Source organism: Artibeus jamaicensis, unplaced genomic scaffold, assembly GCF_021234435.1.
Source record: "Artibeus jamaicensis isolate MK-2021 breed Jamaican fruit bat unplaced genomic scaffold, CSHL_Jam_final scaffold_474, whole genome shotgun sequence".
NCBI lineage: Eukaryota > Metazoa > Chordata > Mammalia > Chiroptera > Phyllostomidae > Artibeus > Artibeus jamaicensis.
Genome location: NW_026522046.1, coordinates 23,728,155 through 23,752,903, shown reverse-complemented (window position 1 = coordinate 23,752,903; position 24,749 = coordinate 23,728,155). Strand labels below are relative to the sequence as shown.

General features: G+C 42.1%; 1 long non-coding RNA gene across 1 annotated transcript in view; it reads left to right on the top strand.

The window, feature by feature from the left end:
• Positions 1–24,749, top strand: part of LOC119046049 (uncharacterized) — a 69,975-nt gene that overhangs the window by 2,961 nt on the left and 42,265 nt on the right. Inside the window, exons 2-4 of the long non-coding RNA XR_005081897.2 lie at positions 120–286; positions 822–901; positions 21,766–21,953. This is a non-coding gene — a long non-coding RNA (uncharacterized LOC119046049). The remainder of the gene's footprint in view (positions 1–119; positions 287–821; positions 902–21,765; positions 21,954–24,749) is intronic.

Genomic DNA, 24,749 nt, shown 5'->3' with positions numbered 1-24,749 from the left:
ACTCTTAGGGCTTAAATGAAACCGTCCGTGACAAGCACAACGCCTGGCTTACAAACACCTACTAAAACTCTTCTTCCCTGATGTGATCTGCGAAACTGAAAGCGTACCTCCTTCAACAGGTCTGCACTGCTGGCCTTTCACTGTGCCCTGGGTGTCAGGCACTGGTTTCAGGAAGGCTCTGTTGGGAGGGAGTATCTTCCACGGGAGCGCAGCCATCCACAGTGTGCACAGTGCACAGCTTATCACTGTTTATCAGATTAGCCCAAGGAGATGGAGCACAAGACAGGTGAGTAGTGATTGTTTCTGGGGAAAAAAAATCAGCTATTAACCATAGTTAACATTGTGGTTTATTTCTTGCCTTTCTTATATAACCTTCAAAATATTATAATTTAAAGAGAGGGGATATGCCACCCTAAATACACCACTTTAGCATATTGATTATTTTGAATTAAAGTTACTGAAGAAATGGCCAGTGTGAGAAGGACTCTTTGACACTCCTTTGTTCTGCCTGGGAACAGGAAATAAGTGTACCCTGTGAAGGGTGCCCTCCCTGTACCAGGAGGGTGGGAGGCATCCTTACCACCAGAGGTGGGGAATTTAGGGCCCAGGAAGCCATATAACCAAACTTCGTTGGTTCTTCACTAATTTACTGCCCCATGCCCAAACACCTTGATCTTGTTAGTTCTGCACAGATTCACTGTTTTTGTCAGGCAGGTGTAAAAGCTGCCTGCTTTGGTCACTTCTTTGAGTCTTACATTTTTTTTATGGGGCTCCTTTATACACAAAATTAAATGTGTTTTTCTTCTGTTACTCTGTCTTAGGTCAATTTAATTATTAGGTCAGCCAAGGACCCTAGGAGGGAAGAAGGGGACAGTTTTCGAGCCCTACAGCATCATAACAGGTAAAGACTCTGTGATCTGCCTTCTTCACTTCATGTTTACGTTACCTTCCCATCTCCTTAGTCATCCTGAAATTTGGTTCTGAGTCACACTGGACTCTGTAGGTGGAGGTGCTGTTATTTGCTACCAGTTTGGTATGGGAGAGAGTTTTATTTTTTTTATTATAGTCAGTAAACATCCTTTCACAAAAATCTTTTGAGATCTTTTCTAATTATATCCTTAAAATAAATCCATAGAAGTTGGATGACTAAGTCAAAGGGAATATGCATCTTGAGTCTTGAGAAATATTGCTGGACTGTCCCTATGAAGTTTTTATCAATTTACTTCTCCCACCCACAGTATGTGGATCAGTGATGAACTCATTCGAGACCTTCCACGTTTTCTCCGAGCCAACTTTTCACCCTTCCTTCTGGAGATATTCCTGTACAAAGCCTCCACTTCAGATCTGCCCTCAGTTCCAGCTATATTATTTTTGATTATTACTATTTTTACATTGTTTTGTTCAGTGTTTCATAAACATCCTTCATGATGCTACGTCTAGTCCTTTGCCATGCCCTTCTGGAAGTGTCTTCCTCCTCTCCCTTCACCTCTGAATCATGTCCTTAATTCAAGTCCCAGCCCAACGCAGGCCTTTCCTGATTGTCCAATTTGGCAGACTATCCTCCCTCCCTTGAGGTCCCTCCACCTCCTATTGTCTGTGCCGCTCACTTGTCACTCATCACATGCCAGCTTAGTCTGTGAACTTTTTATGTGTGCCTGGCTGTTTTCTGAAGGACAGGTACAGCATGACATTACACTGAAAGATCCCTCATAACATACCCAAATGTAGCCTTGTGTACGTAACTATGTTGTGATAGATATAATATATGTCATAATGGACAGTGTGAAGCTCTGATGAGGGTCTTTGAGTCTCACACCCAGGTCTGCGGGCTCTCAGTCTGGCTCACTCTCAGCCGGTCCTTGCACTTCTCCTGCCTATTAGGAGCGAGTTTCAGGTTCAGAGCCCTCACCCCGGCCTCAGCATCTTTGCACCTTCTCTTCTCTCCTTCCCATCTAGACGGGTCTCAAGGGCATTATGCTCAGTGAAAAAAGTCAATCTCAAAGGGTTATATACTCTTATATATCTTATGTGATTCCATTTATATAATATTCTCAAAATGACAGAACTGTAGAGATAGAAAACAGATTAGGGCCGTGATGGGGCAGAGACAAGTACCGGGAGGGTGGTGAATATAAGTGGAGAGGACAAGAGGCTCCTGGGGGCTGAGGGAACGGTCCTGTGAATTGACTGTGGCAGTGGCTACATACTCGGCATTGCATATGCATGTATTGCACAGAAACTGCACACAAACAGACACATGAGTGCGTGTAAATATTGGTGACAGCTGAATACAATCTATAGTTTACAGTATTGCAACAATGTAAATGTTCTATTTTGAGATGAAAGGTACTATAAATATTTCAAAATAAAAAGTTTAGACCATCTAAGTAGTGCATAAAAATGCCCACAAAAATCTGTCTGTTATTAGTAATTTCAATAAAGACAACAATGATTTTGAACATAAAAAAGAAAGTGAGATTTCAGGCCTTGCTGCTGGGTGAGATAGAGGGCTCCTCACTGTGCAGGTGCTTCCAGGCAGTGGGGAAGGTAGTTGGGTGAATGGCACAGCACGACAGGGAGGGGAGCACACAAACAGATGTATTATAATCTCTTAGTCAAATAAGTGGAGTATCTCCAAGCCAAGTGCGATAGAAATTGAGAGGAACTGAGAGGACTTTCAAGTGTCCTGAGGGGCTGGGAGAAAGTTTCTTGGAGGAAGTGATTTCTGAAGTGCACCTTGAAGGATGAGTCTGATTCTGAAGGTTCAGAAGAGAGGAAGGAGATTTTTTTTATGTACGTCTTACATTTTTTTGATTAAGGTTTTCTTAATCTAACTTTTACTCTTCTCTCAAACTTACTCTTTCATGCCTTTAGCCTATGAAGCTAGACGTGTTTATATATGGTAAAAATGGACCATGGGGACTGGATTGAAATGTGTCTGTTTTGAAGTTCAAAGAACATTTAGAATCACTTTATAGTTCTTCAAAGAGAATTACTTTGCAAGCAAAGTCCCGGGTTCTATTGCCATTCGCCTGGAGGTACCAAGCTGCAGTCCCAGAGCTAGGAACCCTGCCAAAATGAAAGAGTATTTCTTCACTCTCATGGTTTTTTTATTAGAAAGAACTTGAAAGATGAATTGAAATGGAAAACGATGTACTGCTGACAATAAAGAATATTGCTCCTGGTAGGCGAGGGGCACAGCAAACTGTTTTCAGTTAATGGAGTCTTGATTCTGTAGTTTCTTGCATTTACTTAAATCTGGGCTTTAGCCCAGAGAAGCCAGATTCCAAAGGAAAGCTACGTGCCAGATATAAATAGCGCTGGAGCACAAGCGATTCATTCCATCATTTGTTGCAATGAGGGACTTACATTTTACTTGGCTCTGCTTTTCCTTATTGGCAGGTGTTAACTGTATTATTTACCTAGTGAAGTTTTACTGTATTCTGGCATGCACAAATTCATAGTTTAGGAGAAGCTTGAAAGAGCCCTTTAAACTATATGTTGAGAAAAGATGCTGTTGCAGGGCCAGCCATTAGAGTTCATGTGCAGTTATAGAAAACCCCAGACATTTGGTTGAAAGGATCCCTGGGGACCATCTCATTCAACAGCCTCATGTCACAGGCAAGGAAACAGGGACCAGGAGAAAATGCTTCTTCTTCTCCAGTGAATAAGTGGTTTTCAAGCTGTTCGTTCATTCATTCGTTTCTTTAATGCCTTCTGAGCACCTGTGAGCCAGATATGGTTCTGGGTGTGGGAAGCACAGGGACCTGTTCCCAGGGAGCTTCTGTAAGTATTTGTGTGAAGGAGGGGCTAGGTAATGAACAAGTAAACCAACAGACTGCCAACTTCGTCACAGTGTTAAGTGTTATAAAGAAAAGAAGTCTGAGGTGAGGAACTTTCTGATGGGGTGGGAAAGCTGAGGGAGGGGGGCCTTTTTGAGGGGATGACATTTAAGCTGAGGTCTGAAGGATGAGGAGCCACCTGTTGAAGACACTGGGGGAGATTGTCACAGGTAGACGACGTGTCCAGGCCCTGAGGCGGGAAGGTGACAGGCAGGTTCAAAGAGTGGAAAGCAGACTGTGGGTAGAGAGGGAGATGAGCCCGAGGTCCAGGGCCTGAAGGCCTTGTGGGCCCAAGGGAAGACTTTGAAGAGTTGAAGGATTAAACACAGGAGCTGCAGGCCATGATTTATAATTTTAAAGTACTTTGTTGAGTGTGATGTAGAATGGTAGAAAGACAAGAGCAGAAGCAGGAGACCAGCACTATAGTCAGGCAGGCGAGAAGGTCATGGCCTAGAACATGGTGTTGGCAGAGGGCAGAGAGACAAGCGAATGGATTTAGGATATGTTTTAGGACTCTGGTTGGACTGGATTCATGTGTAAGGACAAATGGGAGGAATCAGGAGGGGGTTTTTTGGCTAGGGCACTCGGGTAGGACCATTTCCTAAAACGGGGAAGTCTGGAGAGGAGCAGGCTGTGGAGAGTGCCGGTGGGATGAGGAATCACTTATCTGAAAATAAAAAATAGCTATCAAGATTGGGACAAACAGGAGCAGATCTGAGCAGTAAATGAAGGCCTCACCGACAAGTTAACATCCGAAGGGCACAAAGAGCCAGCTGAGAAAACGTTCCGGATGGAGGGAACCACACGTGTGCAAAAGCACAGGGAGGAAATGGCCAATCGGAGGTGAGCCAGAGAAGCTGCCGGGGCTGCAGGGCAGGGAGCGAGGTAATTAAAAAGAGTGGTTTCTATTTTTCATGTTGCTCAGAGACAAGTTTAACACTACAACTTAGAAAAAAGAAATACTGCTCTTTCTCCATTTATAACTGACCTGATTTTCCTCACAGCTGATGTCCCAAATAGGAGCTGAGACTGAAAGCAGAGACAAAAGTGTAAACCTGTCAGTTTATGGTATACTCATTGTTTTCAGACGACTCCACTGCATTTGCAAGGTGGCGGGGACCTTGCAAAGGTGAGGTCCACACACAGTTGTCTTCAGCCCTCCATGACAGGAGGAGCCAAAGCTCCTGTCTTTGTCTAGTTAGTCAATAGGGTTGAGGGTACTTTGCTGGCTGTCTCTGGAGGACTCCTGGTCTGTTCTCTGGGCTAGTTGGCCTGGAAATCTTTCCTGCAGACTCGCCCCTACTTCTGTTCACTGTGATGCCATAGTTCCTTCTCCTTGAGGTCTGAGGGCTCCTGTGACTCCCAGTTTAAGGTACTTCACAGTCACCCCCTCATTGCTCTGTGGCATCTTGGCCAGTGGCAACATCAGCTTCTTCTCACATCCTTCACGATGCAGGCCGGAACCTCTAGATACCTTCTGTGCCACGTGAGAGCTGAGGAATGCTCTGGGTCACTAAGTGCTCACACCACATAACTGGGATGTGCTGTCGTTTTTACTTTGTTGCAGGCATTCATTGTTGTCACAGATGACCTATGTAGAGACATCTTCCCTGGGCTGTAAACAGGAAGTGGTAGCAGTTTCTCTACTCTCAGCTTTCTTCTTAACCTTTGTCTGACAGCAGCCCCTCTGATCTTGTGGTCTGGAAGGTGTGTAGCCCATAACACATATGTCCGACAGCTCGCTTTCCTTATGTCTCTTCTCTTCCTAGCAAATTCTCTGAGCTGGAAGGGGTTGTGTCCTTCTTCCTCCTTATATGGTTTTAAAATGTATTTGCAAATATTTTAATACTCTTTCCATCAGAAGGTGGAGTGTATGTCACTCCCCTTGAATTTGTAACTTCCTTCATGAAAAGAATGTGACAGAAGCGAGGCAGCATGACGTAAAACTGGATTAGCAAAGGCTATATGCTGCTTTCTCTGGGGACTAGCTCTGGGGGCCTATAGCCATCATGGGAGAAGCCTGGCTACCCTGAGGCCACCAGGGTAGACGCGTGTTGGGGGGAGGGTGGGGAGGAGGGAGAGGTCTGAGGAGCTTGTGTGCCCTGCCCAGGTGCTGACATGCAAGTTAAGGCGTCATGATCGTATCAGTCTCAACTCCTGTCTCCCTACAACCTCAGGAGACACCCTGAGCAAGAAGCACCTAACTAAGATTATTCAATGGTTAGGTTCCTGAAAAAAAAAAAATGATTGCTCTTGTTTTAAGTCATTCTTTTAGGGTATTTTGTTAATAGCTGACTAGAGTACTCACTCCTCCTAGAGATTACATTTTTATCAGTGTTTCTCTTTTATCTTAAATAATCTCTACACTCCGGCTCCTACGGAAACTGTAGGTCTAGCCCTTTAAGTAGAATGACCAATTTCCCTGATTTGCCTGGGACTTAGAGGGTTTCTGGGATGTTGGACTTTCAGTGCTAACATTGGGGAAATCCTGGGCAAATTGAGATGTGTTGGCGACTCTACTCCAAGGCTTGCTTTTGTTATATATACAAAGGAAGCTGAAATAATGTAGAGATTTTGGAATTACTAGGTATTACTATGCATTTTGAGAAGAAGTAGCTTTGAGCATGGCTGCTGACCCTTTGCTCTAGGTGGTATCTGCCCTCCCAGTGGATGGCTTGGTTGCTACAAAGCCAATGAGTGGGCTATGATAAGCAAAGATGGTTACAGGATATGAACATACGTCAAGAATACCTCATTACCTACAGTTGGGGAAAATGGCTAGATAAGGTCACTGGCTCCCCCAAGGGCAATTGTGACAAGTGTGTGATTTTGACTTCCTTCCAGGGCTCTTACCTCTATACTGTGTCACTTCCAATCCTTAACAATATTACCATGTGGATATGGTATAATAGTGAACCCTAGAAAATATTTAGGCAGAGAGAGAGAAGTCTGTGCCAGTAGAAAGTTCACCATCTTCAGCTCTAGGCAGCGCAGATTAAGCTGGAATTTAATCTCAGCCACACTTGCACACACTAAGTGCCAGAAAAGACATCTTGCTTAAAACAAAACCCTGAACCAACTTCAGGTCTGTGTTGAAATAGAGTGTTTAACGATCTCGTAAATGTTAGGGGGAAATGGTAGGCTCCGGCCCCGCCCCCAGAAGAAGCCCAGGTGCCTCTGGAGCCTCATTTTAGGGCTCTCCTTGGAGGCCAAGGTGGAGGAGGCTTCCCGCTGGCATCAGGGCTGGTGTAACAGGATATGGGCAAACGAGCCTTTCTGGGTGTGTCTTTTGCAAAGAAACCCAGACTGCTTTGGCTAATAAATAGGAGGCTGGAAACTATCTGCACTGCCTGGAGCTGAAGATGATAAACTACGTGGGAGGGAGGGTGGAGAAGGAGAGCATTACTCTGAGGTCTGACTTGGCAGCAAACTGCCGTTATGGCGCTGCCATCCCACCCCTGTTTAGAAACTGTACGTGTTGTGCTTGGGTGTGGGCTCTGTGTGTACCCAACAAGCAGACTAGAGCTTTCATCAAAGAAGGGAAATTGGTCACTGATATGACTCCAAGGACTTGGCGGCCGCAGCCCCAGCCCTGTCCTGTCCAAGCGAGCCAGGAGGAAGCTCTGTTCTGACCAGCAACGCAATAGGGTGACGAGTATGTGAGTCATACCTGATTAGTTCAGCTGACATGCGTGCAGGCATGAGCAGCACTTCATATAATGATTACAAGAAAAAGCCCTATAATTTTGTACAATTTGTGTACAATCCTAGGACCCATTCATGCGAAACTAAATGTTAAAACAAACAAACAAACAAACAAACAAGTTAAAGCTCTTGGGATAAGATAATACTTTGAGGTTTATAATCTTGTCTCTTCTGTATTTCCTCCCTTCTCTTCCTTCTGTTGAAGCAAGTAGTTAAATTGAATCTGTCCTTTGCTTCCATGGAGGGATATGTTTGGAAGAAAAGCATGTCTTTCTGGCTTCAGGGAAGTGGGCAGGATGTGGGTCAGAAAACACAGAAACAACGTATAAGGGGAACCTCATCCAAAGAGAAGATTTCTCTAACACTAGAGAGAGAATCCAGGCCTGGGAAGGGGTGATAGGAGAACATAACGCTCAGAAGTCCTGGGACAGGGATGAAACATGCCCTGAAGTTTTCAACATTCACTCATTCGTTCCACTCCTGTGTACACCACGCACTATTCTAAGAGCAGTGAACAACTTCATCAAGACCCTTGTCCATATGGAGCTTACATTTTAGTGAATATATAATGTATGAGATTGTGATAAGCCAGACACTATTCAAAGTGCATAGTGGCCTGCATTTACCTCTCACAGCCAGTTGAGTTAGACACTATATTCCCAGTTTGCAAATAAATAATTGAGACAGAGAGAGTTACATAATTTGCTGATCTCACAGCCAGCAAGTATCAGACTTGATCATTGAACCTAGACAAGCTGGCTAAATTTTTTCTTAACTGCTTGCTTAATTTTCAGGCGGGGCTTAGGGAGGGTGGCAAGACACGAGTTGAGAAAGCTGCTTGGGCAGTTTCTCAGAGACTCCCGTGCGCCAGCCTGGTTAGGGAAGCAGTGGAAAGACCCTGAAATTCTATTTCTGCCTGCCCAGCACGTGGGAAACTCAGAACAAAAATTAGACTCAGTTAAAAAATAAAGAGAATAAAAATAATGAAAAAAAACTAATAAAAGAAAGAGAATAAATATGTTTTTTGTAATACTGAATTTGTGGACTGAGGTCCAGCTGCATATTCTGAAAAGTGTGGGACTAGAGAGAGCTGTGTGCCCCCCCCCCGCCCCGCATTTCCTCCCTTGAACGGGGTATTGTAAAAGGAAGACCTAGGGTTTCATGATTGTTAGAGCTGGTAACCTAATCAGGTCAGGACGTATGTTCATTTTTTTTTCTCCAGAGAAATGAGTTGTTAGAATTCTACATGGGTGTGGTATACTCTGTGTATCTATTACTCTCTGATCGGTATGAATATATCAGATTATTTGGTTCCCTCATGAAATACAAATCAAGATTTGTAGTAGAGTGTAAATCCTGCAATAGGCAGTTAGTACGGAGCTTCCTGGGGTCAGTGCCATGAGCTGCCCACATAGGGAAAAGATTTTCAAATCTATCTAGTTGTCATATTCTGGAGATGTATTAGTTGCATAAGCAGATGCAGGTCCTAGCTGCACAGGTGGAGCCTGTTCAATTTATCTCTGTTTTTAAAAAAGAAGTCATTCTAATGCATTGGTTTTTAAAGCCAACTTTTCTTAAGGTATGGGGCCACTTCCCTTGAACCAGTTTGAGTAAGTCACCCATGTGCTCTAAACTCTAGATTTTTTTATGGAGTTGGATTACCACAAATATATAACTCGGTTTGTCTCATGCCTATAAAATGTAGTTTCCCTGGGCCGAATTGAAGAGTATGATCTCATTTATAGAGACGTAAGAACATCTCTATAAAACTGTTGCTTGAAGACATTGTCTGTTGTGTTACAAATTTTCCTTTTATGTAAGAATATGGTGCTTTGTTCCTTCTAGAACTTACAGACAAATTGGGTTCCTTTCATGATAAGCAGTGTGAACTCATGGTCCACACTCACTGCTATTTCATTTCCTCCTCTCCTGCTTGTGACCCAGTCCCTGACACTAGGCTTTCTGTCCCCCGCACTCCCCCCAGGCAGGGGGCCAGTGACTCCCAGTTCTCTGCATTCCCAGTTCGGCAGTCATCACAGGTGTTACGTGGGTGTCTTGCTCTTCCTCTTGCGGGCTCATGCAGAAACTCCCATGATGCTGCCTCTTCTTTTCCTAACCGAGGCTAAGGCGTGAGGCAGTCTACAGCATTAGAGGGGGAGAGGGGACAAAGATCTTGGTATTGGTTTTCTGTTTGTGTTATAACAGATTACCACACACTTAGTTCCTTAAAACAACACAACTCTATCCTTTACAGTTCTGGAGTGCAGGCATTCCAGAGACCCCATTTGCTTGCTAGTGAACTGGGGTAACGTCCAGAGAACCCCATTTGCTTGCCTCTTGCAGTGTTCTATGGTTACCTGCATTTTTTTGGTTTGTGCCCCCTTCCTCACTGTTTAAGTTTATCACTTCAGTCTAAGTGTCTGACATCACATCACCTTCCCTTTGATTCTGACTCCTCTGGCCTTTCTCTTTTAAGGGTCATTGTGATTATTGGGCCAAACTGCATAATTCAGGATCATCTCCTCATCTCAAGATCTTTAATCTGATCACAACTGCAAAGTCCCTTTTGCCATGTAAGGTAGCATAGTACAGGTTGGGATGGGGAAATAGCATATGGATATATTTGGGGGGCTATTATTGAGCCTACCATGAAGGCCAACAATGACCCTGGTAGGCTGGAGATCCCCCAGCAGCCAGCACATCCAAGGCTGGAATGTGCAGCAGGCCTTCCTCAAAGAGAGCACCTCTCAGTGTTGGGCGGGAAGCCCTAGTGGCTCTAGTGCCCACTGTGAGGAAACAATAGCTCGAGGCATCGGAATTGGGCAGTCCCAAGTGTTCACATTCACATTCCCAAGTGCATTAGTCAGGGTTCACCAGAGAAACAGACCAGTAGGATGTCTGTACATGTACGTGTAAACAGTAGGATATGCACATATATGCGTGTGTATGTATGGATGTACACACACACGGAGAAATTGACTAAGATTGATTGATTTATGAGGAATTGGCTCACATAATTATGAAGGCTGAGATATCTCACGATCTGTTATCTACGCTGTGAAGAACCAGGAAAAGCAATGGTATAATCCAAGTCCAAATGCCTGAGAACTAGCGGAGCTGATGGTGTAAATCCCAATCTGAGTTTTAGAGATAAAATCAGGTGTTCAACTTAAGCAGTGAGGCAGGGAAAAAAGGGGGTGATTTTCTCCTTTTGCCTTTTGTTCTATTCAGGCCCACAATGGATTGGATAATGCCCACCCATACTGGGGAGGTCCACGTGTTTTACTGAGTCCATTGATTCAAATGCAAATCTCGCCAGGAAACTCACAGATACACCCAGAAATAATGTTAATCTGGGGACACCATGGCCAATCAAACTGACACATAAAATTAAGTATCACACTGAGGGAGAGGCTGTGCGTATTTGGGTTTGTCACCCTCCATCATGAAGTTCCCCTACTAGGCACTGACGAGTTTGTATTGATTAAATTTCCTCTTAGTAGGATTGATTCAAATATAAAATTTGATGCACAGTCTGTTTTTAGTTTTCTCGGAATTAACCTGATCGCTTATTTTTATTATAAGTGATAGCAAATGCTTTTTAGAACATATTTGCCAAATATGTTTATGTATAAGTTATATATAAACATATTTAGCAAATTTTGGCTTATCTCTGATTTATGTTTAAGGAAGACAGTGAACCTACCCATCATGACGGTAACACTAAGAAAAGTCAAGGGACAGTAACTGTGAGATAAATGTGGGGAGGTGGTATGTATTATGCTTATAAATAGAAAAGAAAAATAAGGATTATTCAAAGAATTGACAGCTGATGTATAAACTACAAATAAGTACATTTGAAAGGGGGGAGCTGCTGAAGTTGACTTGGCACAGATGAATCTTATGTAGCGAGAAGAGCTATATGTTGAAAAATTCACCTTACCTTTAGTTATTTAATAGGTATTTTGATATCTAGGAGAAAGAGAAAAGAACGTAGAAAATCCAAAAAAGTTTCTCAGAGCAAAAGGACTATCATAGACCCAGTGAGAAAGGTGCACAGTGGTCCAGTGATCAAAACGCAGATGAAAGGTACCTGCATCCGGGTCAGACAGCAGAGTCCAACGGGAGAAAAAAGAGCATCCGATCTGAGATGGGGAGTGATTGTCTTGACTATTACAGTGACACAAGCCGACAAGGATATTATTTTGTGAAGTGAGGAGGATATTCTTTGTCAAATTACTCCTACCAAAGGGCCCAAGGCCAGAGTGAAATTGGAAGACAGGAAACCCTAGGAGGGAAGAGAAAAGTCAAAATGCTTGGTGACAAGGCAGAACTTTATTTATTAAAGTTTTACTTTGGAAAATTTGAGAAAGTAAAGTTCAGCATTTTCTTGAACTGAAGCAAAGAACACTTTCTAAATGAGACCGAATGAAACAGTCACCTCACCACTGAGTGAGTCAGTATTTATTTGCTCATTATGGTGACCAGAAAAATCTGGTTTGGTTTTTTAATTCTGATGGTATCAAATTTTATAAATTTTTTTCATTGGCGAAGTGTTTTTTTAGATTTATTTAATTATTGTTCAAATACAGTTTTCTGTCTTATACTCCCAATCCTGCCTACCCCCCCCCCCCAGTGCTCCCACCTCCCTCCCATTCCCCCATCTTAGTTTTTGTCCATGTGTCCTTTATACTTGTTTTTTTTCTAAAGGTTAAGCAAAAGTAGTTCAATCTTTAGTAAAAAATTAAAAAGGATGTCCCAACAGTAGAAGAGGTTCGTTCTTATACATGAACTCCATTTGCAGAATGAAAAGTGTCCTCATTTTCAATGTCTTTGTGTGTCAGAGTTGATGGAATATCTAGATATTGGGACGTGGGCAAGGAACAAGCCTACGGGAAGTGCTGAGGCTGGGACCTGTAGTGGGAAAGGAGGCTCCGGGGGGTTGGCTGGGCTTGGCCTGTACTGAGAGCTCTCCTCCTTGACAGCTGCCCTTAGAGGGCACAAAACATGTAGCCCTTATCACATTTGGAAATCCCTACATGCATTATTAACATTCAATCATGAGATTTCTCTTAAAAATCCACATTTCTGACTTCTCTTGAAACGTGATAGCGTTCTACCATAGCAGCTATCAGGGGCTGCTCGTTTGGGGTAGCAGGCCCCCCATTGTCCATATTCTTCCCACAGCTCCACTCTCTTCAGACGTAAAGGCTGAGCGCCAATTGCCATCCATCCATGTGATCGCACAGTCGTGTGTCTTAATGGTCGAATTGGTAGGATATTAGAATATGTCCTGTAACTTTGTCTGTGTATCAAAAGTGGGATGTAGACCAAGATGCCACATGATTCAAGAACTACAGGAGAAAATGTATTTTCTTCTGGCAGCTGAGAGTATCCTAGGATTCATATGCATATAAGATACATCTGTACAGAAATCATCTGCCTTTCTTACTCATTATTCCCTGTAGCCTTTAGGTTTAAGATGCCTGTTTTTTCTTTTTTACCTGTGATATCATCTCTGGGCACAGATCACCCCAGAGCCCGAAATAATATGTTTCTTATCCCAAGAGGCAGTTCCCTTTTTTTCTATGAAGTAAAACTCTAAGTATTTTTATGGTGGCAAAGTGCCCACAGCTAGGTCCATGCCAAAAGCTTAATTGCATTCCCTTATTTCTCAGCTTCCCCTGTTGACAGCCATGTAACCCAGTTCTGACCAATGATATGTAGGTGGAACATGCCAACACACCAGGGAATTTCTTGAGAAGGGGACAAGTGCCATTCATTTGGTCCTCGACCTTTACACTCTTCCTTTCTTCCCGCTTTGAAGTGGACAAGTGTTCTCTGGAGATGCAAAAGCCATCTGGTACCCATGAGGAGTTAGCTTCAAGGGTACAAGGGCAGAAGCTAATTTTTAGAGAATACTGAGCAGAAATAAAGCCAGAGTCTGGGCCCTTGGGTGCAGTTGAGTAGCTAAGCCAATTGCCAGTAAATGCCTAGGTTTGGTTACATGAGAAAAATAAATCCTTTATTGTTTAAGTCAGCAATTTTCAACTGGTATGTCGCGAGAACTTTTAAAGCACAAAATACCTGATTATTTAGTTAGGGGCAATGACCTCTTTTCCCTTAGATTGTCAAATAAAAAATGACAACAGCCAACATAACAATAGCCATCCAGTGTGAATGAATCAAAATTGTATCTGTTTTTGTCAGATCAGCAAAAAACTGTATGTTTTTGGTGTGCCGCAGAATTTTAGTGATCAGCTTATATGGCCATGAAATGAAAAGGGTTGAAAATCGCTGGTTTAAGTTACTCAGCTTTTCTGTTACTTGCAGACAGAGGCATTTCTAATTGATACATTCCTCTTCCCTCCCCTTAACTGATAGATGCATAACGGTTTCCACTGTTTCTGCACTCCTCACATCTGCCAAATTATGCCAACACCCAGTTCAGTTCCCACTGGACAGTATTTGCAACACATGGTGCTAGCACTTGGAATGGGACTTACAAAGATGAGCAAGATAAATTCCTTGTTTTGAAGTAGCTTGTTATCTCTAAGGGAGAATTAGGTAACTGCACACAGAACTGCAGCACAAAGTAGAAAAAGGGCAAAGCCATGGAAGAAGGGCCGTTGTTACGGCGTGTTCAAAGTGTGGCGACCTAAATTCTGCTGCTCTTAGTTTCTGGCTGAAGTCCTCTGGAGAGATTTCTTGAGAAGTTGGAATTTGAGATAAATCTTGAATGTTGGACACAATGTTAGAGAATCGCCTTTTAGGTAGAGCGCGTGGAGGGAGGAAAGGCATCGAGGCAGAAACAGAACACCTTGGGCAGCTGCAGCTCCCTGCTCCCACGCTCTAGGCCCACTGGTCTCTCTCCCGGGGCTGAGCCGTCACGCGTGATTCTCCTCCTGCTCACTGGTCTGTCCTCTTCTCCTGCCTGCTGGCCATCCTGGCGATATTGTTTCCTCAGAGAGGTGTGTCTGGGCAGCCAGACTCAAGTAAGTCCCACCCGCTACTCTGTCTCGTACAGTATTCTTTGGTTTTACAAAGTTCAGATGTTCAGTTGTTTAACAATTGTTAGTATTTGTGGAAGATCAGCTTTATGTCAGGCACTAGGCTCACCTACTAGCTAGATTAGTGAATAAAAAAGTCAAAACCCATGGCTGTACATTTGGATGAGGGGACAGAAGATAAACGAACAAACATAAAACAGTTACCTATCCTGTTAAATGCTAGGAAATAAGGGGGTAATCTTCTTGGGAGAAACCTGGGAACTAGCAAGATAGGATGAACTCTGTTAATGACAGAACCTACTTCAGAGGATTTTGTGACAATAGTAAAGAGAATAATATACATAAAGAGCTAAAGCACTAAAATGAGTAATTATAAATTTGTGTGTATTTCAAAGCAAACTTTTCATTAAAATACATATATAGGAAAGAGCACAAATCAAAAGTGTGCAGCTTGGTGAATTTTTATAAATGAAACATACACATGTGTCCAGCCCCACATCAAGAAACAGAATATGACTCGGACCCTCACGTCCCACTGGGCTTCCTTCTAGTCACTTCTCAGACTGAAGGGTTATTATTCTTTTGACCTCTAAGCACAGAATGATTTTACCTACTTTTTGAGCTTTATGGAAATAAAATGATAAGGAATGCATCCCTTTTCACTTTTTTTCTCCTGAAAAAATGATGTGTTTAACACTGTGGGAATTTATAAAAATATATAAATTGTATTATAAACATTGTTATTCAAAGAAATAGTTTTGGATCTATTCTAAAAATTTAGACTTCACCAAGTAATTAAAATCGGTGTTGATTTTATTGTTAGAAGAAATATTAAATTCTTGTAAATCTTAACTGAATCTTAATTTCTACATAAATGATTGTTATATAAATAATCAAATATAAAAGTAGTATAGTGAGAAAACAAATGAACATGAATAATTATTTGCACAGAGAGGAAAACAAAAAATCAACAAAATAAAAAGACAACCCAGAGAATGGGGAAAGAATTTGCGAACCATATGTCTGATAAGAGGTTAATGTCCAAAGTATGTGAAGAATTCAAGCAATTCAATAGAAAAAACAGAACAAAACTGAACCAGCCAACCAAACAACCCCCCATATAATCCAGCTAAAAAATTTGGCAAAAGACATGAATAGAAATTCTTTTCAAAGGGGATGTACAAATGGGCAACAGGCATATGAAGACACGCTTGACGTCATTCATAGTTAGAGAAGTGAAGATCAAAGCCACAGTGAAATACCACCTCATGCCTGTCAGAAAGACAAGAGACAGGGAAAATGGAACCCTTGTCCGATGTCGGTGGGGATGTAATCTGGTACAGCCACTACAGAAAACGGTATCGAGACTCCTCTGGAAATGAAAAATTAAAAATACCTCTCTGTGCCTCAGTTTCCTTATCTAAAAAAGGCTATCGTGGGGAGATTGGAAGATTAAATAATTTAATATTTATACACTGCTTAGACCAGTACCCAGAACATAGTAAGTTCTACAGCACTAATTGTTAAATAAACTGAAGGTCCATCAGAGATTTTTGAACATGGAAGTGGCTTTTTGGAGCAGGGTTTTGTAATAAAGGCAGGGCCAGTGGTCCAGCTAGAGCTACTGTTTCTGAGAGGCTGACTCTCACCAACCCAAGGTGCGTGTGAGAAATACTGGTGAGCCACCACATGCAGAGAAAAACATTAGAAATGGGATGAGAGAATTAGATTTCAAAGGTCCTGCCCTTTGCCTCCACACACAAGTTGTGAATGGGCAGTATAATTTTGGAATTATAACTTGTAATTAGAAAATTTTCATCTTTTGTAACCATCAGATGGTAGAGCACACATAGTTATTATAGTGATGGAATTTCGGACCTGCAGAAAGGAATTTTTTCCCATTGCACTGAAGCGGCACAATGTAACAGTCTGTCCCTGTCGCCTATGCGTAAGGCTGCTCTGTTGAGATTTGCAGGAATTTCTAGTGGAAATTTCCACCAGGGAAGTCATCTGTGTTGTGCTAGATTATCCCACTGGAGTCAACTGTGGAACAATGAGTATGTAGGTAGGAATCTTGGAAGAAACAGATATTACACTCCAACTGTGTAAATTGATCAGTTTAAGGACCATTTACAGAGTTAGGTAAAACAACAAAGGTTGGTGCGGAGCCTAGTAATTTTGGGGAAACTGGACCACCATTTACCTCTGAAGGGGCAATGGCAGGAAGGGCTTATGAAAACCTGGGGAGGGCCGAGGACAGAACCTGTGGGCTTCGAAGGGAGGGAGCCATCCCATCAATGGCTCCTTGGTAAGGAGGGAGCTGCGAGAGTGAAGGGCAGAGTTTCCTCGTGCCTCACCATTCAGTCTCCTGTGCACCCACGGGCTGAACCTGGATGGCAGCTGAAGGCCCAGGAGCCCGTTGATCCAGTTCATAAGCACCAGCCTTCCCAAAGCACACAGCAGGGGGAGGAGGCAAGAATGTGGACCTGAAGGGGCAAATATCAGATTTCCAGCAGAAACAGAGAACCGTGGCATGGCCAGGCAGATCGTTCGGCTACTTCCAAAGTCAACCTAATCTCATAAAACAACTGCAATAATATTAATAGTAATAATTGGTATAATAAAAATGTGGCTTTTATCTGTTTTATCTATAGGCCAGGCATTGCTCTCATCACATTGCATACTTGATTTCATTTAGTCCTCACAATATTCACACAGCTACTATCACTGCTGCCGTGAAATTAGGAAAACCGAGGCTTAGAGTTTAGAGGAGTTAAGTGACTTGCCCAAAGTCCCACAGCTCACAAGAAACTCCAGAGTCAGTTTAGTCCCGGGTTGTCTGAAGCCAAAGTCCATGCCCCCCCAACTTTTTTTTTTGTCATTTGAGTAATCTACTGATCTGTAGGGAACTGCTTCTCAAGATGTGGAAATGTAGCTTAGCACCCACGTGGAAAAGCAGTAGGGGACATGGCGGCACACAGGACCACACCTGTGAAGAAGTTTTCCCGTGGGGAATTAGACCTGCATTATATCTAGGCCGCTTTGTGACTTGCTCTTGCTAAAATTCTCTCACCCTGAGTTCAGGTACAAGCCCTTGCTATATATCTTTATAGTAATTTCCTGAAGTCTGTGCTAATTCTCCCAAGGATTGAAGTGTAACCAGACCTGTTACTCTTATCATTCCCTTGGATTTGCAACATTTTTCCACATCCTCAACGGTAATCTATAATGGCTGAACCCTAAAAACTGGTTTGATGGACTGAATTTACATATTGGGTCCTAGCAGCCCTTGGGTGCCACTTGTCTTAATCCTTATTTGTGCTTTATTATATATATTATTTTCTTAAGGTCAAATCTCAAATTCAGGGACAGCAAATAGTAGGTTTCACAGGCTTAACAGCTACAATTGATTTCAAAAACAGAAAAGGGGGAGATTTTGGGAACCACCCTGCCTGGTTTCAGAAGCTGTCACCCCCCCCCCCCCCCCCATGGCTAAGGCTGAGTGAGCAATCTTCAGACCATAAGCCACTAAAGAGACAAAGCTTATCTCCCTCGTAGGAATGTTGCTTCATATCCTTTTACTTCATCCATAACTGGCCCCCAGTGTTTGATTGGTTAGCCAATGACGGGTAAGATTCCCCAAGGGGGGATTGACCTAAGACAGGCATGATCATGGGGAGCCCCCAGGGAAGGACTTGGGGGGCTATAGCAAAAGGGGGTGATGGACTCTCGCCCCTCAGCTTTGACATAGCCTGAGTCCTCGTTCTGTCTGCGAGAAGTCTCCTAATCTCTTGGCTGCCTTACATCCCTGCCTGATATAAGCCTGAAACAATGACAGAGAGCGGTGCAGCCCTGTGCTGGGAAGCGGGGTTTCCCTGGGTGATCGGACCTAAGAAAGAATACATAAAATCCTGTGAAAACTGCTTTGCTAAGAATGCTCTCAATTAAATGATAAGGGTCTAAGCAGGAAATGAGTTTGTTTCCCAAAGTTTTGTAGCCCTTTAGCTAACTGACCCTGACTCAGAATGGGGCCTCACAGTTCTTTGTATGCTATTGATTGTTTGATCCTTACTGCCTGACAATAATTAATGAACTTTACCTGTATTCCTGTGAAAATTGAAACCCAACAAAAACCTGTCAAGGTAAAGGTCAGGGCGCTCTCCTCTTGAGAGAGTAGCTGTACCATCTTTTTTCTTTCACGGGACTCCGTAGTCTGTGTGAATTTGTCTCGTATCTCATCCATAATGCCATGGACGCTGCGGTGTCCATATCACTGATCCCCTTCACTTATGCATTTACTTAATGTATTTCTACTTAGGTGAATATATTTGCATGAAAATTGAAACACTACAGAAATTTATAGACTCAAATGTTCTATTTAGTCCTCCTTATTTCTGTCTCTCAGAACATTTCCGTCCTCAGAACTTGTCACTGTTAACTGTGGGTAAGTCTCCTTCCAGACCCTTTTCTCTATGAATTTATAAATTTACATGTACATAAGCACATACATAGCTATTCTATTTAATGTAAGTAGGGGCATTTTATTTATAATTTTCTTTTAACTTTTTTTTTTACTCTGGGCTTTATTTTCTACTTTGGACCCCTCCCTACCATAGAGGCTTGAATTATTTAATTATCCAGTAGCATATAAACACAGGTATATAGTTAGGTATGAAGCTTCCTTGTGCTTCTAGTGGTACACAACTATAAAACCCCAATAAATTAAGGACCAACAAAATTTCAAAATAAAAATTAAATTATGAGTGTTAATGCAGTGCAGTTTTACATGAAATAAAGCTGTAGGTGGTTGGATTTAATGATAGAAAGATATTTTATTTCTTATTTGACTTAAATTTTTAAAATTTTGAGCATGACGGGCCATCACTTATTTTATCATTACCATCATCATTATCATTATTGTTTTTCCTTGAAACAGTAAACAATACATTCTCTCTCTCTCTTTTTTTAACACTGCATTGTCTTTTGATCCTATGATAAATCAATGTAATAGTGCATGCTCCCCAAACCTTAACATTTAAAAAAACCCATTTAACAAAAATATTTTCTATGTATCTCTACGAATATATGTTCTGGTAAATAGACTTTTGCAGCTGATTATTATAGGAGTTACAGTCAAAGAGTCCATTAGCCTCCTGAATGGAAATAACAATTATACCATTATCTATGAATTATTCTATACAGCATGACTCAATTCTCCAACAAAGTCTTTCTTCCTCAAACTATTGTTAAGCTTTTGAATAGCACAGGATGAGGTAATTTGGCCTCCAGTTGACCTTGGGGGCTTGTTGCCTTTCTAGGTCTGTTGTAAGCCTTTCCTCAGTAGCTGCTGCAATATTATTGCACACAATGTTATTTTCACGATGTCAAAACAAAATCTCGTTTTATTAAGTAAATTAAGAGACTCAAGTTTTAGTCCATGAAAATGTCTTTCAATTTTGAATGTCTTTGCAAATCTTAAGATTTATCTTTATAATTGGTTACCACAAATCACCTAAGTATTGGATTAGCCAAAAAGATAGTTTGTTTTTTTCCACACAATGGTGCTAGTAGCTATTAGTTGTCTTCAATTTCATTCAAAACAGTTTTGTTAGATTTATTGCGACAGCTGTCATATCAGTGTGCATTTAAAAAGAAGCAACACAATTGGTGAATTTTTGTGTAGCCATTTTAATATTAAAGATGAAAGAAGATATGCAACATTGTCTACATATTATGCTTTATTGTTTCAAGAAAGGTAAAAATGTAACTGAGACTCAAAAAAAGATTTGTTCAGTGTATGGAGAAGGTGCTGGGACCGAGCCTGTCAAAAGTGGCTTACAGACTATGGGGTTTTTATAGGGCAGACAAGAATTGGTGTTGATGTTCTGCGCCCGGTTTTTTTTGGCTAGAATTTTGAACCAACTGTTCCCGGAGGTTTATTTATTTACTGAGATAACTCTGTATTGCTGGATGATGCTTCCTGGTCGGGCAGACCAGTCGAAGTTGATAGCAATCAAATCGAGACACTAATTGAGAACACTCAGTATTATACCACGTGGGAGACAGGTGATGGACTCTAAATATCCAAATCAATAAAGTTATTCATGAAAATGAATGTGTCTTTTATTTTATGGAAAAAAGCTAAATGGGCATTTTGGCCAACCCAATACAATAGCAAATACAAAATGTTGTCATTTGGATATGAGGACACACTAGCTCAAATGCATTCAGTTGTCTATTAACACATGGAAGATAAATGCTATCCCTTCAAATGATCAATTGATAATAACCTGGTTATAAACATCAGAGCAAAAATTCAGATCCTGGAATTAGGGGCTGTTTGTGGGCATTATGTGGGTATCTGGATCCAGTCTGATCCAGGATATACCCTAGTTATTTTTTCAAGAATATCAAATATATGAAAATGAAGAATTAAGATAATTGCCAGGTGTTTGTGGATAACCACCCCCGACCCTGTGTAAGTGAGAATTTCCCAGTCTCAGAGTCACTGTGCACTGTGTTCTACTTTTCCTCATGGGGTACCAAGGCAATCGGAATTGAGGGCAGGGAGGCGAGAGCTACTGGAATAGAGAGAAAACAGACCTCGTCAAGCTCTGACAGAGTTTCTGTCTGTTGCAGGCAAGGAAGTTAGTCTTGAGAATGGGACGCTGTGGTCTGTGTGTGTTTTTATCTTCCCAGCCCCCAGGCCAGGGAGGTATTTCTGCCTTCTGCAGTGAGACTCAGGGTAAATTCTTTCCAGGGATTTTTAGACCGTGCTCAATGATGCCAACCTTGCAAGTTACCACTGTGCTAGTTCACACTGTGGCTTGAGGCCTTTCTTTTTCTGTTCCAAGATACACTTGCTCCCTTTAAAAGATCAGAAGGAAAGCCACAGTAGTGGTTGTGTGGTGTGTAATGACTTCATAAATACATTAACTGCTGTGTAACTCACAGTCGGCAGAAATGGGCTTTGTTTCTAGACCTTTCCTTAGGATTCAGTATGAGTGTAACTCATTGAAAGAGAAGTGTCCTCCTGAAATATTACTTGTTTCAAATGAACTGATAGTTGGAAAAAAGAAACAAAAGGTTGATGTTTCTCTTTTCTCACCTGCCTCTCTCCTTCCTCCTTACCTCCCCCCTTTCCTTCTTCCCCCTTTCCGATCCTGCTTCTCCTCCTCTCCCTTCCTCTTCTTTTTTTTTTTTTGCAGGAAGATACCCTTTAGGTAGCTTTTTTGACTCAGAAGTGTAAAACAAGACATATTCCCAAGTTGATGAAGTGCATCGGGGTCAGAGCTGTTACTAGACAAGGATCTCCAAGACTCCAGGAGTGCTCTCCATACCAGCCATCTGCTGAGGAGCACACATCGCCACTGTATTAAGAAACACTCAGCATTGTGTAACTGCAGTTAATAAAAATAGAAGGAATGAAGGAAATAAAGAACTATCATTAGGCAAATACCATAGTGGTAACTTTTGCAGGCAAGATCTGCTGATAAAGAAAATTAGTGGGTGAAAGTTGAAGTAGAAACAGGATTATTAGCAGAAGCTCAGTATCTCCCCCAAGGCATTTCTTAATTATGAAGGGAAAACAGTAACTTGCAATGGAGAGGCCCAGCTGATGCCACAGTAACCAAGTGATCAAAGCTCATCTCTGAAGTCACAGCATTGAGACCTATCAGTATTGTGTAACTCTTGAAAATGATGCACCGAGAAGGACATAGCTGCTTAATCAGGAGGAAACATCAGATCAACCCAAACTGAGGGATATTCTACAAAATAACTGTCCCATATTAATTGAAAGTATCAAGGTCATGAAAGACAAAGAAAGAATGAGGGATAGATCGGAGGAGATTAGAGACAACCAAATACAATGTGGGATCCTGGACTGACCCAGGGACAGCCAAAAAAAAAAAAAAAACACCCTAGAGAAATTCGAGTAAGATCTGTAGTTCAGTCAAGAGTATTGTACCATATTAGCTTCCTGGTTTGGATAAGTGTGCTGTGGTTATACAACATGTTCGCATTAGAAGAACCCGAGTGAAGAGAGTATATTTGGAACAGGAAACTCTGTGAACTATTTTTGCAACTTTCTGTCAAGTCTAAAATTATTCCAAAATAAGAAGTTAAAGTTAAAAAAACCCCCAAAACTCAGGATGGAGACTCTCTCCTCTTGACAAGGGAGGAAGAGCTTGAAATTTTTAGGACCGTCCTTGGCGGGTCAGGCAAGCGGACAGGATTAAAGACCTTTGGGAACATTTCTGTATTGAAGTTTGGGCGAGGAGTTGTTGTGTTTTTTTTTGGCGAGGAGTTTTATTTTGTCCTCTCTTTCCCATTCTCCACAAAAATATCTTGCTTTTCCTTGATAAGTGCAATTTGAAAATTGTGTTGTATTTTAAATGTTATCATTATAAAATCCAGAGCACACAATTTTCCCTATTGGGAGCTCATTTTCTACTTTAGAGGGAGAGAAAATGAGCTTTGACTTTCCCAGTTACTGGTGGTAGTCTGCTTTTAGTATCTCATCTTTTAAGTGAGTCACAGTGGTATCTAAATCTGATAAAATTAATCAGCAAATGTCTACTCTCCACTTGCCGAGAACTCAGAACAGAGTTGCAATTCTCAGAAAGCTCCCAGTTTCTTTGGAGAAACAAGGTGAATGGAGAGTCGTCAGGGAACAGCCCCGAATGAAGCTCCTGATGAGGTTACGGTGCAGAATCTGAGAGCTGCAGGAGGAGTAGGTTGCCTGCAGAAGAGAGTATTCGAATAGCAAAACATCAAGTTGTACACCTTAAATATATACAGTTTTTATATGTCAGTGCTATCTTAAAGCTGTTTAAAAAAAAAAGAAATTTTTTGTCTTGAATTGTGGACAGAATTCCAACAGATGGAAGAGAAGGAAAGGATTCCAGGTTAGGAGAGAAGAAGCCACCACTGAAATGTGAGAGGCCGTGACGTCTTTATGAAACATGTTCTAGTCTGCAGAGAAGTGTGCGGATGAGCACACTGGGTTTGCTGGTCAATGACAGAAATGGCCTCCTGGGGTGAGCAGTGGACGTTGGCCTGATCAGATCGAGTAGCCAGTAGTAGGGGATGAGGGGAGCATGAACGATGGACATTTCTAGCAACTAGGTCAGGGATATGAGGTTATAAACCTGCAGCAGATAACACAGAATCTTTGAATGATTTGGAATAGGGAGGCTGTTGTAGCAATCCAGATGGGACCTGAGGCCTGGCCAGGTTGCACCTTGATAGTGGGGTTAGAGAATGTGATGACTATGAGGGAAATGGAGAGAAGTTACAGAGGACTTGGAGATTTTAGGCACGGGTGGGTGGATGCCAGCCAGTGCCACTGACGGCAGAAAATTCAAGAGGCAAAGGGATTTAGGGGGAAAGGGCATCCTTTTGGTATAAAGTCTGATATTATAAGAGATTCAAGTGAAAATGTGTTAGTAATAGTTTTTTAGACTCACTTGTTCAACAATGACCTGTTTTGTGCCAGGATTTGTGCTGGGTGCTGGAGGTACAAAAACATGTGTATGGTGTGTGTGTCACCCTCAGGGAGTCTGGTAGAGACTTGGAGGGAGGACGAAAGGCTCTAGGGGCACCAAGGAGGGATGGTTTCCCCAAGGTGCTGGGAATATGGGACCACAGGCCAGGCAAAATGTGGAAGATCTGAACATTTCACAATCATGAACAAGAAGGAGAAAGTGGAAGCCCAGACTGGCTGCATTTATTTTTAATGAAAGAAAAAAGGCAGAAGGTCAAGGTGTGAGTGCAGCTGAGATGGATGCTGAGAGGGAGAGGGAGAAAGTCCGGTGTCAGGGACAGAGGGAGAGGTACTGACAAAGTTGCAGGAGAACCTGTAGTGGAGTCACAGACAGTAAAGAGACAGTTTCAAGGAGTAGAGTCTGCTGATTGTTGAAATTTTCAAACAGCTTCGAGGGGGTTGTTTCGTTGGAGTGCAACAGGCAGCAGTGTGGGAACAAGTAGAGAGGGAATGAAAACATTGAAAGTATGGTGAAGTGAGTGAAAGAGACCTAAAAAACAGGAAGGTTATGGTGGTGGGGGCGGGGCGGGGCACTGAGAACAAGTGATGTAATGTCTTCTCCACCTGTTCACTCTGTTCAAAACATTTATTCCACTGCCAGGCACTGTGATAGGTGCTTCACATGTACTTCCTCCCTTATCTTCA